This window comes from Canis lupus, chromosome 2 (assembly GCF_003254725.2).
Source record: "Canis lupus dingo isolate Sandy chromosome 2, ASM325472v2, whole genome shotgun sequence".
Taxonomy (NCBI): Eukaryota; Metazoa; Chordata; class Mammalia; order Carnivora; family Canidae; genus Canis; species Canis lupus.
The window spans coordinates 75,909,848-75,924,562 of record NC_064244.1 but is presented as its reverse complement, the minus strand read 5'-3'; the positions used below and the strand labels follow the sequence as shown (position 1 = coordinate 75,924,562).

The following is a 14,715-nucleotide window of genomic DNA, read 5'->3' as shown; positions in this document are numbered from 1 at the left end:
TCCAGGCGTCCCAAGAATTCACATCTTAAATCCTAATGCCCAGTGTGATGATATTTGGGGGTGCTTAGATCATGAAGGAGGATTAGCACTCATAAAAGAGACCCCAGAGAACTCCCTTGCTCCTTCTACTTATGTGAGGACACTGAGAAGACAGCTTTTTATGAACCAAGAAACTGAGTTCTCACCAGACCAAATCTTCAAGTACTTTGAACTTGAACTTCCCCGCCTCTAGAACTATAAGAAATTATGTTGTTAAGGCACACTGTCTATGGTATTTTATTTATTTTTATTCTATTTTAACATGGTATTTTTGTTATGGAAGCTCAGAGTAAGACAAATGTGCCCAAAATTTGTGAATATGTTATCTTATGTGGCAAAGGAGACTTTGCAGATGAGATTTAAAGATCTTAAAATATGGAAATTATCCTGGATTACCTGAATAGACCCAATGTAACCACAAGGGTCTTTTTTTTTTTAAGATTTTATTTATTCATGATAGAGAATATGAGAGACACAGGCAGAGGGAGAAGCAGGCTCCAAGCAAGGTGCCCAATGGGATTCGATCCTGGGTCTCCAGGATCACGCCCTGGGCCAAAGGCTGGTGCTAAACCGCTGGCCACCCAGGGATCCCCTCACAAGGGTCTTTATAAGAGGGAAGCAGAATGGTCAGAGCCAGAGAAGATGTTACTCAGCTGACTTTGAAGGTGGAAGGAGTCACAAGCCAAGGAATGCAGGCACTCTTTAGAAGCCGGGAAAGAAAAAGAAATGGATTCTCTCCTGGAGTGCCCACAAGGATTGCAGCCCTGCCAACAATACCTTGATTTTAGTTCAAAGAAACCCTCTCTAGACATCTGACCTCCAGAATTATAAGTTGCTAAGTTGGTAATTACAGTAGTAATGAAAGAGGACTTCGACTACTTCCATTTTGACCTCAGTCTGTATTTTCTAATTAATTATATTCTTTCCAGCTTATCTCTTAAATCAGGCAAAAGACCTCGCAGGCAAAGCATCCCCTGTTGTGAGCCAAAACTACTGCCTCAAGCAAAAAAGGACTGCCCTGAGCCAGCAAGACCCAGAGTGATTGACCCCAACACGTTGCTCTGACCTTCACTGCCTCCCTGTGTATACCTACGTGACCTTTGTCTCACACTTTCTTTATATAAACCTAGAAGTAGCTTCAGCACTTTTTTGTCTAAATGTTTTTATTTGAAACAAATAGTTGCACTGAGCAAGAGCTTACTTTCCCCACTCCAAATTAAAACAGAGTGTAATAGGGGCAAACGTCATTTGGCAGGATAGTTCCAGTACGTGAACATCCTTCTACTCACTGTGTCTGGGGCAACTTTATTCATCAGCAGTCATTCTTACACAAAATATTAACCCCAAAGTACCAATGTCACACAAAAGGAAGTGGTCTTAATTTCATATGTGGGGCTGTATGTTCTATAAGTGCCAAAAGGTAGAAGCACAAACACAACCCACTCTTTAAAAAAAACTAAATAGTTCAAAGAATTTTCCATCCTCCCCCTTACTCCCATAATAAAAGGTAGTGCTGGGTTCTGACACCCAGATTTGGTTTTTATCCTGGCCATTTACAAAGTATTTCCCCATCTGACTTGCATTATTAGGGTTATGGATAAAAGTTCATTCACTTTGAAGAGAGGTGTGTCTACTCCTTCCTCCTCTTCTTGCCTTCATGCTCATGTTCCTTGGGGGGGCTGCTATCCGAGGGTCTTTTAGAGCCACTGTGCTGTTTGGCCTCTTCCAACAACTTGTCCAAACCAAAAGGATCTTCCTCAAACTGAACTGGTCCTTCTCGGCCTCTTTGCCTACGGTCTGAACTAGAAAACTCCTTATTGGGAACAAATCTGTTGGTCTTTATTCTGGCTTCTAGGTCATCACCATACATGTCCTTGTCCAGATTTTTACTGGGCCTGTAAATATTTTGGGCCATATCTTTACCACCTCTCCAGGCTTGATCATAAATGTCGTAAATTTCATCTTCTCCACCTGCAAAACCACTGTCCATACCCTTGGACTGGTTGAAGAGCCTTGGTCATACTGAACTTCATTGGACATCCGCGGATTGGGCACACCACTAGCGATGACTTCACTGATATCTCAATTTTCATTTATCTGTAGTTTTGACCTCTTATCAGGAACTGCCCTGGAAAGATTCTGGTCGTGCTGTCCTCTTTTCACCTGTCATGCCGGATTTCATCCTTCTCACGTGCCTCCCCATCCTCTTTTTCCACATGGGTTTTAATCCCAGCTCTTCTCTCTCTAGCTTTCTGGACCATTTCTCTAAGTTTCTCTTCATGTTTCTCCTTTTCTTTTTGTGCCGTCCTTCTCTCTACTTGAGCACGTATTTCTACAGCTTCATGAGCCTTCCGATCAGCAATATAGAGGGCTTCGGCCAGCTTAGCAAAGTTCTCATTGATGTGAACTGTCTGCAGGCCTCTTCCATCAGCAGCCAGACATTTGTCTAATGGAATTGTATACCCCTTTACATCTTTCCAATTTGAAATACAAGGAGGAATCTTCCATTCTTGTTGCTCCTTCACAGTCATCTCTCGGCTAGGAGAATACATGACAGGTGCAGGAGGAGAAGGTGGTCCTCGGGGAATTTTCTTATTCATCTTGAACCTTGGAGGCTCCACTGGATCTTTCTGCATTTCCACCATCCGAGTAACTCTCTGTTTAGCTCCAGAGTTGAAAGCCACTCCTTGCTGAGATGGTGTGTATCAAATATACTGAGCAGGAGCCAGTTTATCAGCAGCTCAAACTGGCATGGCTGCAGCAACCTTCTGTGATACAGATTTTTCTAAGGCTACTCTTGTCTTTTCTGTTATCTCTTTAATGGCTTCTTCATCAGGTCTTTGCAGATCTGGATCATCTGCATTCATGACTTCCTTGGGAACCAGGTCAGTACCCTTGCTATAAATGACCTTGTCTTTTGACTGTCCTTGCTGAGCAATTGCATCATATTTAATTTTTCCTTCAGCATCCACCTGAATGGCCAGTGTATTTGACATTTTTTTCTTTCATCGCATATCCAGTGGATACTGGGCCTCATGGATCTCTGGAAAAGCATCTCCATTTTGGATGCTAATAATTGAGGTATCCAGCCTTTCCTGTATCTGTATTGGGGAAGTTATCTTCAGGACAAGACCAGTGAAGTCTGTCTTGATCTCTGGGAAATTGCTTTTTCTTCAGCCTTAAGCTGGTCCTGAGATAGCTAAGTCAGTGCAGGTAAAAAGCTGGTGAGGCCATCTTCTTCTGCTTAAGCTTCAGCACTTTAAAGACAGTGTTTGAGACACCAGCCTGCTGTCTTCCCGGTGTCGGCCCCACAGAAATCCTTTCTCGTTTCACCACCACTTGTATCTTTGCCTTTGGATTTTGTCACTGGAGAGTGGCTGAACTTGATCTGTCTGGGGCCCCTGGAGCCAGGTGCTCTTGCACCCCTGCACCTTGCTTAAAATAAAAGGAAACTAAAACTTGGAGGATCCCTGGGTGGCTCAGTTGTTTAGTGCCTGCCTTCAGCCCAGGGCATGATCCTAGAGTCCTGGAATCGAGTCCCACATCGGGCTCCTTGCATGGAGCCTGCTTCTCCCTCTGTCTGTGTCTCTGACTCACTCTCTCTCTGTCTCTCGTAAATAAATAAATAAAATCTTTAAAAAAAAAATAAAAAATAACATAAAAATAAAGGGCACCTGAGGATCCAGGCACTCCTAACTTCAACCTCATATTCTTGTTCCCTCATCCACTGTGAGTTAGCCACAGTATCCAAGTACTTTCCTGCCTTGGGGCCTTTGCAGTTGCTGTCCCTCTGCTAGTAATGCTCTTCCCCAGCTCTTAAGACAGATCCTTCAGATGTCAGTTCAATGTAACCTTCACAGAGAAGACTTCCCTGACCAGCCTTCAAGAGGAGGCCTCCTTTTCACACCCCTACTACCACATCCCTGTTTATTTCTCTCCTAATATTTCTCACATCTAAAGTGATTGTGGGGGATCCCTGGGTGGCTCAGCGGTTTCGCACCTGCCTTTGGCCCAGGGCGCGATCCTGGAGTCCCGGGATCGAGTCCCACGTTCTCCCTCTGCCTGTGTCTCTGCCTCTCTCTCTCTCTCTCTCTCTATCATAAATAAAAATACATTTTTAAAAAATAATAAAAATAAAGTGATTGTGTTGGGGTGCCTGGGTGGCTCAGTCAGTTAAGCGTCTGCCTTTGGCTTAGATCACAATCTCAGGGTCCTGGGATCAAGTCCCACATCAGACTCCATGCTCAGCGGGGAGCTTCTCCCTTACCCCTCTCCCCTGCTCATGCTCTCTCTCTCTCTCTCTCTCTCTCTCTCAAATACATAAAATCTTTAAAAAAATATAAATAGGGATGCCTGGGTGGCTCAGTGGTTGAGCGTCTGCCTTTGGCTCAGGGTGTGATCCCAGAGTCCCAGGATCGAGTCCCATGTTGGGCTCCCTGCATGGAGCCTGCTTCTCCCTCTGCCTATGTTTCTGCCTCTCTGTGTCTCTCATGAATAAATAAATAAAAATCGTTAAAAAATATATAAATAAAGTGATTGTGTTGTGGGGGCACCTGGGTGGCTCAGCCTGTAAAGTGTCTGACTCTTGGTTTCAGCTCAGGTCATGATCTCAGGGTTGTGATATCAAGCCCCATGTTGGACTCTGTGCTCAATGGGGAGTCTGCTTGGAATTCTCTCCCTCTCCCACTACAACCCCCCCACCCCCCCCACCTCTCGTGCCTAAATAAAGTAATTGTGTTCAGGACACCTGGCTGGTTCGGTACAGAGCTTGCATCTCTTGATCTCGGAGTGGTGAGTTGGAGCTCCACGTTGGGTATAGAGATTACTCAAATAATCTTTAAAAAAAAAGTGTCTTCATTTTGATCTTGTTTACTTGCTCATTGAGGTCTTCCTTCAATTGTCAGTTCTTCAAGAGTAGGAATCCTACTGCCTTTTTCATTGCTATGTTCCTGACACCCGGAACAGTGCCTTAGTACCTAGTAGATGCTTAAGAAACACTTGCTACATAATGATTGTGCATCAGTTTGAATAAGGGTTACTATTTTAGCTCCAGATGTGTTGTCGAAAGTAGATTCTTTTTCTGATATGAGAGAGGCTTGTAATCTAGGCAGACTCACAAAGTATCTATAAAGCACAGGCAGATTTTTAATATCATTTTTCCAAGACTAGGAAGAAAGGGGAAATCACTCAGCCAAAAAGGGGAAGTGGAGGGTTGGAATGTCTCACCACCGAGGAAGAGGAGGATGGGTGGAGTCAGGGCTGCCCTGCCCATGAAGTACATTCATGTGAATGCTGAAGACAGTATACTGACACTTCTCCTTGCCAGCACTATGCATCAGCATGCGTATGATCACATTCTAGAGTTGAGTCCCCTCTGACATCTATAGTGTGAACTCATATACCCAGGAGTTATTCACTGGCAAGCATAGTGGAGGGAGGAGATGAGACCTTCAGTGAACCATGTTATATGAACCCCATTGGCTTTAATGTAATCATGTAGGAGCTGCTAGAGGGAACCTTTTTTTTTTTTTAAGGAATGTGATTTTTTTTTTTTAATTTATTTGAGACAGAGAGTGAGCACACACACAAGGGGAGAGGGCCAGAATTTCAAGCACACTCCCTGCTGAGCCGGGAGCCCTAAAAGGGCTCAATCTCACAACCCTGAGATCATGACCTGATCTGAAACCAAGGGGTGGTCACTTTACCAACTGGGCCACCAGGCATCCCCAGAGGCAACATTTTGAAAAGTATCCTTACTATAGAATAATTCAGTATAACAAAGGATTACCTAATATAATGGTATCTTATCCACTTGGAATAAACCTATCAGTACACCAGCCCCCAGCCACACATATTCTTTCTGGGTGTAGAGGCCACTTTTTGTCAACAGGATTGAACAATGGGATGTAGGAAGGGCCCACAGTGACCCCTTGCCTGAATACAGAAAGACCCATCAGAGGACCCACCTCAAAACATCCCTAAATGACCTATAGATGGGCTACCAACAACCAGGCACTTACCAAAAGAGGCAACATCCTGTCAGCGCCACACCTCCTCACCTTTCCTCTTTAAAAACATCCCCCACCCACTGTCTCAGGTGTAGGTCTCTTCTCTGCTCCCTTGTAGGGGTATTTAGCTAGCTCCTTTGTTTTGCCTCAGGTGAATTCATTCACCTCCCAGCTACCAGCTTACGCCTGATGGGAGTTGCCCAGCATTTGGGCCGGGGCTAGGGTGAAAGACCACCCCAGGTGGTGAGTGTGATGGTCACCTTCTCAGTAAGAATGTTCCTTCTCTTTCTCCCTATCCACTATCTAGACTGTCTGCTGATTGGATCTGGCAATGATCCATTGAGTAGAGCCTGACCCTCAAATTTCAGGAGAGTGAAGGATAGTGTGCACCCTTTTTAAAAGATTTCTTTATATATATTTATATTTTTTAGATTTTAGTTATTTATTCATGAGAGACACACACACACACACAGAGGCAGAGATACAGGCAGAGGAGAAGCAGGCTCCACGCAGGGAGCCTGACGTGGGATTCCATCCCGGGACTCCAGAATCCCGCCCTGGGCCGAAGGCAGGCACTTAACTGCTGAGCCATCCAGGGATCCCCAAGATTTATTTATTTGAGAGAGCATGTGCAAGAGTGGGGGTGGGGGCTGAGGGAGAAGAATCTCAGGCAGACTCTAGACTGAGCACAGAGCCCAACGTGGGGCTTGATCCCATGACCATGAGATCATGACCTGAGCCCAAACCAAGAGTCAGATGCTTAACCCACTGAGCCACCCAGGTGCCCCCCATGTGCACTCTTGCTGTGGGAGCAAGTGGCACCAGGATCAGGAATCTTAAAATGGAGACCTCCCTTTCTGGGCATAATCTTCCCCCAGGGATGCCATATTAAATTACTACAAACTGAGTGTCTTAAAACAATAAACTTAATTATTCACAGTTCTGGAGTCTGAAAGTCCAAAATGAGGCTACCTGCACAGCATGGGCCCCCAGAAGTTTCTGAGGAAGGCTTTTACCTGGCCTTTTACATCATCTGGTGTCCCCCAACATTCCTTGGCTCTCCATCTTTCCTCTGTGTATGTCTCTATATGGCTTCTCCTCTTATAGGACACTGGTCCTTGGGGTTAGGGCCCACCCTAATCCAGTATTATATCTGGAAAGATCATATTCCTTTTTTTTTTTAAAGATTGTATATATTCATTTGAGAGAGAGAACGAGAGCAGGGGGAAGGGCAGGGGCAGAGGCAGAAGCAGACTCTCCCCTCCACCCCCAACAGGGAGCCTGACTCAGGGCTCCATCCCAGAACCCTGATATCACAACCTGAGCCGAAGGCAGACACTTAACCTACTGAGTCAATCAGGCCAGGCACCCCTGGAAAGATCTTATTTCTAAATAAAGTCACATTCTGAGATTTGGGATGGGAGGGGCATGAGTTTTGGGTGGACACTGTCCAAACCATTAGACTGTTTATAATCATGTATTTGGTGTGTTGCTGTTCACACTCTTGCTCTAATTGGTTATTGGCAAGTTAGCAAGCCCTAATGTGTGGATCCTAAATATGATTACGGTACATACTGGCCCTTGCCACCTCACCATTGGACTATAGGTTTAACGCTAGTATTTTGACACTGTTAGGATGTGAGCTGGCCTTCAGTGGGTTGCAAGCAGCATTTAATAGCTGATATCAATAAGAAGCTGTGACAAGGGTGCCTATGTGGCTCAGCTGGTGGAGCATGCAACTGGTGGTCTTGAGGTCATGAATTCAAGCCCCATGTTTTCTTTTTTTTTAATTTTTCTTTATTTATGAGTCATAGAGAGAGAGAGAGAGAGGCAGAGACACAGGCAGAGGGAGAAGCAGGCTCCATGCACCGGGAGCCTGACGTGGGATTCGATCCCGGGTCTCCAGGATCACGCCCTGGGCCAAAGGCAGGCGCTAAACCGCTGCGCCACCCAGGGATCCCTCAAGCCCCATGTTGAGAGGAGACTTTATTTAAAAAAATAAGAAGCTGTGTCCAGAACTGAGATATAATTTACAAACATACTTGCTCTACAGTTCACACCCTGTTACGCATATGCTTTACAACAGACCTGATTAGTACCAGAATCATAACAAATAAGCATATTCCTTAAGTTTTTGATAATGTTGAAGTGTATCCAATCACCAGGGTTATATCAAGACTCCCATAAAATGTCCATGGCACAGAGTCTTGCCAAGCAGGAAGACAGAGACATAGCTCCATCCATTGCATTTTTTTTTTTTTAGATTAAAAAAAAATGTTTTGTTTTGTTTTTAAGTAAGCTCCACGCCTAGTGCAGAGCCCAGTTCAGGACTTGAACTCATAACCCTGAGATCATGACCTGAGCTGAGATCAAAGATCAGATGCTTAACTTACTGAGCTACCCAGGTACCTCTTTTTTTTTTTTTTTTTTTTTAAATTTTATTTTTATTTATTTATGATAGTCACAGAGAGAGAGGGAGAGAGAGAGAGAGAGAGAGAGGCAGAGACACAGGCAGAGGGAGAAGCAGGCTCCATGCACCGGGAGCCCGACGTGGGATTTGATCCCGGGTCTCCAGGATCACGCCCTGGGCCAAAGGCAGGCGCCAAACCACTGCGCCACCCAGGGATCCCTTTTTTTTTTTTTTTTAAAGTAATCTCTACACCCAGTGTGGGATTCAAACTCACAACCCTGAGATCAAGAGCCACATGCTCTACTGACTGAGCCAACCAAGTGCCCCTGTAGGAATATATCGGCTGTTTGAATAGCTCTAGGGTGTCAAGATAGTTGGTTATTATGTAATTTAGACCAGTTATTTTGCCAGAACACTGTTCCATTTTCTATTTATTTCACCCGGGGCTATGTTTAGGTGTTTCCTTAGTAACCCATTAAACTTTTTTTACCATTCCTGCTGCTGTAGGATTATGAGGCATCAGATTTTCTTCTTCTGGCCTAGACCCATGCACTTACTGTAAAGTTTGTTTCCTAGTTTGATTCTGTGACTAGGGAGGTTCCATAGATACTAGTGTCTGTATGTGTGGCATCGTGGCTGTAGCATCTAGGTAACCCCCAGCCCTGAGAAGTACCCACTACAGCCATTTCTGTTCTCCTGGTGACCCAGTCCTGGCTTCAGCATATCCTATCTACCAGATTATCTTCTGCTAGCTCTTCAAATTGTGTGCCCCTTTATCCTTTAAAAAAATTTTTTTTAATTTAAATTGAATTTGCCAACATATAACACCCAGTGCTCATCCCATCCAAAAATATGGAACACGTCATGAATTTGTGTGTCATCCTTGTGTAGGAGCCATGCTAATCTTCCCTGTATCATTCCAATTTTAGTATATGTATGTGCTGCCGAAGGAAGCACAGATGCCCTTTTTTCTATTGTCAACTGACACAGAAAAGGCTGGCAGATTTGACAATGTTTTAGCATGTGCGGTTTTAGGACTACCTTTCTCCCTTCATCCTTTAATTGACAAATTTGTGCCCAACTGTCCATCTGTTTGGGGAACCCATCTAGCTACAGTGTTGTCAATTAACCATTTTCAATGTTATACTTCTAGTTCATTTATCTTTTCTTAAAAAAAGGATTTTTATTTATTCATTCATGAGACACACAGAGAGAGAGGCAGAGACACAGGCAGAGGGAGAAGCAGGCTCCCTGCAGGGAGCCCGACATGGGACTGGATCCTGGGACTCCAGAATCACGCCCTGAACCTAAGGCAGATGTTCAACCACTGAGCTACCCAGGCATCCCAATTTGTCTACTTTCTTTTTCTTTTTCTTTTTCTTTTTTTTTATGATAGTCACAGAGAGAGAGAGAGAGAGAGGCAGAGACACAGGCAGAGGGAGAAGCAGGCTCCATGCACCGGGAGCCCGACGTGGGATTCGATCCCAGGTCTCCAGGATAGCACCCTGGGCCAAAGGCAGGCGCCAAACCACTGCGCTACCCAGGGATCCCTATTTTTATTTTTATTTTTATTTATTTATTTTTTTTTTTCTATTTTTTTTTCTACTTTCTAATTGTATTTTGCTTAGTGAGTTTTACCTTTCTAGGTGCTGAGACATCATCTCCTGTTATGTAAGATTGGCTAAACCTGATGTATGTTCTTCCATATTGGTTTTCTCCCTACTGATTGTTTATTAGACAATTATTATTTTATTATTTTTTCATTTGGGGCACCAAAGTATTAGGCCATTGGCTACTGCCCATCGGTCATAATTCAAAATAACTTCAGGATGTCCTTTGCATACGTTCTGACTTACTGGCAGTTATACTGATTTTATTTATTTATTTATTTATATTTTTTTTATACTGATTTTAATTCATCATATTGAGCTGCCTCACCTGCCCCTCTGCCTGCCAGGTTTCTCCTGTGGTTGCATTTAGGGCTGCAGCCTTCCACTCGTCTTGTGGTATGAGTGAGGAGGCACTCCTTTCCTCGGGCCATCACATGGCCTGTGCCCTCATGTCAGCTCAGACCAGGAGGGTGGCGGTCCAGGTCTTCCCCACCCTCTCTGCTCATGGGGCAAATCTAGCAAAGGCCGAGATGCTGTCTTCTCAGTGGAGGACCTTGCTTTGTCCTTTTTCTTATGTATCATTTCCATTTAGGTGAATAGGACTTTGTGCTACCCACTTAGTTTGGTCAGCACTGAATCTAGCTCATACCAAGAGGAGTTACTTCGTTCTTATTTTGGGGCTATCATCAGTTCCACTATACCCTGTAATGCAAGGAATGTAACCAGTATTCCTTTTTGTTAGGTTAGATTTTTTTTTTTTTTTAGATTTTATTTTTAAGTAAGCTCTACGGTCAATGTGAGGCTTGAACTCAACCCTGAAATCAAGAGTCCCATGCTCCTCCGATTGAGCCAGTCAGGTGCCCTGTCCCCTTATTTCTATCGGGTTAATTTTCTGTATCAGAAAATTTCTTTGTCCAGTAGGCTGAAATAGTGCTATGCATGACCCTCAAAGTCTAACCCAGAGTGACCAGGCAACATGACCATGAGTCACTGAAATCTCGTTTTCTTTTTATTTTTTAAAGATGATATTTTCTGGATTGGTGCCTATTGGCCTATGTTGTATGACTTACATTTTATTTATTTAAAAAATTTTAAAGGTTTTATTTATTTATTCATGAGAGACACAAAGAGAGGTAGAGACCTAGGTAGAGGGAGAAGCAGGCTCCTCAAGAGGAGCCTGACGTGGGACTTCATCCCAGGACTCCAGGATCGTGACCTGTGCCAAAGTCAGATATGCTCAACCACTGAGCCAAGTTCCCTCTTGTTTTCTTTAGTACAGGTGCTCAGGATGATGATGTTGTGCTGCCCTCTTTAATTCATCTAAGGACCTGTGTTGTTTGATCCTGTGGGAAGTCTTGGGCTTTTTCTCTACTGATTTGACATTTTGTAAAAGAATATTTAGCATGGAATCTGTTTTCCCCGATAGTCAAATAATCCTATCAATTTTAGGTTTTGGGTTTTTTTAAATCCTAGACTATGTCCTTTATGTATCTATTGATTCTGATGTGATGCTCCCTCTAATGACTAGATTTCACCTAAAATGTGAACTAAAAACCTTTTTTTAGGCTTCTTTTTTTTTTTTAAGATTTTATTTATTTATTCATGAGAGAGAGAGAGAGACAGAGACACAGGCGGAGGAAGAAGCAGGCTCCACACAGAGAGCCTGATGTGGGACTCAATCCAGGGTCTCCAGGATCATGCCCTGGACTGCAGGCAGCGCTAAACCGCTGCGCCACCAGGGCTGCCCCTAAAAAACTTAAAAAAAAAAAAAATTCATTGGAGAGAAAGCGAGTATGAGCAGGGGTGAGGGACGGAGGCAGAGGGAGAAGCAGGCTCCCCGCTGAGCAGGGATCCTGATGTGGGGCTCAATCCCAGGCCTGAGATCATGATCTGAGCTGAAGGCAGACACTTAACTGACTGAGCCACCCAGGCATCCCTGAATATCTCAGGATTTTTTCTGTTCAACTTATTGTATGTTTTCTCTCTCTCTAATTATGATATCATGTATGTAATCATGTAAAAGAGAGTTTAACATTCTCAAATCCCTGCAAGTACAAGACTATTTTATTTCATGTCCCTGGACTAATTTCTGAAATATCTATCGTTTTCTTTGCAAAGTGGCCTGGTGATCTGGAGGTACTGGTATTGCAAAAAAAAACATGTTATTAGGATCTGTGGAAGACGTGTGTTTTCTTGGATATGTAGAGACCTTTTCTGGAATTGGATGAGGGCTCCCCATACATTTATCTTGTAATTTTGTACATATGGTTTTATTTTGCGCATTATATTTTACTTTTATTTCTATTTCCGCTGTCGCTATGCATCTTCCTTCCAGCCACACCAATAACTTGTAGGGGCTCAGGTCTGCCTAATTATACCTTCTTTTCGAATCCTGTAAAAATGATTGCGATCTCATTATCTCATCCTCGGGTTCTGTAGTGTAGACGATGAATAAGCTTGGCCAATATCTGGGTAACCAAAAGAGAAAAACTATCTCCTCACATAACTCAATATCGAGAAAGGTTTCTTAATATTGTTGTCATGGAATGAGCATGGATTTAGACGTCAGAAAGACCCTAAATTCTGTCCCTTTGGGCTGGCTATTGAACCTGAACACCTGCTTGGCTTTGGGAGATGTGAGCCTGCTGTGACCAGAAGGGGGCACTGTCCCAGTTTGCCCAGTAAAAGCTACAAGGGAGGAGGGAAGAGGGAGGAGGGAGGAGGGCAGGGTGTGTGTGTTTGGGGAGGGGGGCAGGCTCTCCCAAGCCTTCTCGGATCTGTGCCTGCTTCCTCTTCTGCTGAGAACACTGCGGAGCCTCTCTCCACCTGCTGAGGTCCTGTTCAGACTTCAGATTTCAGGTCAGAGGATCCCTCCTCTCGGCAGCCAGGCCGCTTCTCCATTTCGTCGCTACATACCACACCTCTACAGAGTACTCAGCGCCTGAGTGGCTTAGCTCCTTCATCTGAAAAATGAGGCTGGTCCTCATACCTAGGTCCTGTTACTACTTTGAAGAATGAATGAACAGACACATGAAAACAATGCCTGGCGAACAGAAAGCATTTGATAAATTATGATTAATTTATTGTTAATAATAATTTTCGTTAGTAATAATGATCATTTATTCATTTTATTAACACTTGCTCATTTTATTATTCTCTGCCTTCTCTGCCCTGGCTGAAGCTGGCTTCACCCTCTCTGTTCCCACAGCCCTGGCTCTCATAATGCTGAGTTGTAGTTTTGTTTTGCTTGTCTGCTAGGCTCTGAGCTGCCTAAGTGCAGAAGTGTGTCCTTTACCACTGGACACCAGCTCCTAGCACAGGGCCAGGCACTTTAGGACTTATGAGGCCAAGGCACGTATTAGGATCAAATTATGACTCAAGGGATGATGTAATAAGAAGAGAATTGGGGTCTGGAGCTCTAAGAGAATGGGCAGGCCTAGATCTATCTCCTGCCTCCTGGGCTACTTTCAAGGCCCTAGGCTTGGATTTAGATCAATGAATAGTTATTTACTAGTAGCTTATCAAACTGTAAGCTGCAAGAAAGAATGACAGATGAGGGGCGCCTGAGTGGCTCAGTCGGTGAAGCGTCTTCCTTCTGCTCTGGTCATGATCCTGGGGTCCTGGGATTGAGCCCCACTGCAGGCTCCTTGTTCAGCAGGGAGCCTGCTTCTCCCTCTGTCTGCCACTCCTCCTGCTTGTGCTCTCTCTATGACAAAAAAATAAAATCTTAAAAAAATTTTTTAAAAAATTTCTTCATGAGAGACACAGAGAGAGCGAGAGGCAGAGACACAGGCAGAGGGATAAGCAGGCCCCATACAGGGAGCCCGATGTGGGACTCGATATCCCGGGTCTCCAGGATCACATCCTGGGCCAAAGGCTGTGCTAAACCGCTGAGCCACCCAGGCTGCCCAATAAAATCTTAAAAAAAAAAAAAAAAAAAAAAAAAGAATGACAGATGAGATGTGACACCCTTAATGCAGAAGCAGCAGCCCATATTCCAGATTCACAGAGGATCTCAGGGAAAGAGCCCTTAGAAATGATTCAGTCTTGCTGACCCATTGGACAGAAAAAGGACACATCAATTGAACAGGACACTTACCCTTTTCTACAGTTACCTGAACATGTAGGGAAGATATCTAGGACTCAGACCTGAGATGCGGAGCCCCTGGCTTCGGATGGAGCTGCCACCAGTGCCAGCCTCCAAGTTGAAGGGCATCCCAAGGCCACCCAACCGCCGGTTTCTAGGATGCACAGTGAGGTTCCTCGTCCTTGTATTGGCTTTGACTGCCCCCTAGGGGACATTTTTCTTCAGACCCATGGGTGCATTCCTCCAAGAAAAAGGGTTGGGGCCCTGCCCAAGCCTCCTGGTTATCTTCTCTCCTCTGTCTCTGCTCACTCCCATGACAGACTCACCCTGTTGTGTGGCTTTACACACCATCCACACGCCAACTGCTTCCCAAACTGTATCCCCAGCCCTCACTACCCCCCCCAAACTCCAGAGAGCCACTTGTCATCTCCGCTGGGAAGTCTAACCCTCATCTCAATCAGAATGTGTCCAAAGCTGAGATCCTCATCCTCCCCATCCCAGTTATGGCAACGCCATTATACCAGATGCCAGGCTGAAGCCCACGGTGCCATCCCTGACTCA

General features: G+C 44.5%; 1 non-coding gene and 1 pseudogene across 1 annotated transcript; both read right to left on the bottom strand.

Annotated features, from left to right (window-relative positions):
• Nucleotides 1–983: 983 nt before the first annotated feature.
• Nucleotides 984–14,283, bottom strand: LOC112660373 (SNW domain-containing protein 1-like; annotated as a pseudogene).
• On the bottom strand, nucleotides 9,304–9,414 carry LOC112660710 (U6 spliceosomal RNA). Its single transcript, XR_003137150.1, has one exon. It is a non-coding gene; the product is annotated as a U6 spliceosomal RNA (small nuclear RNA).
• Nucleotides 14,284–14,715: the final 432 nt, after the last annotated feature.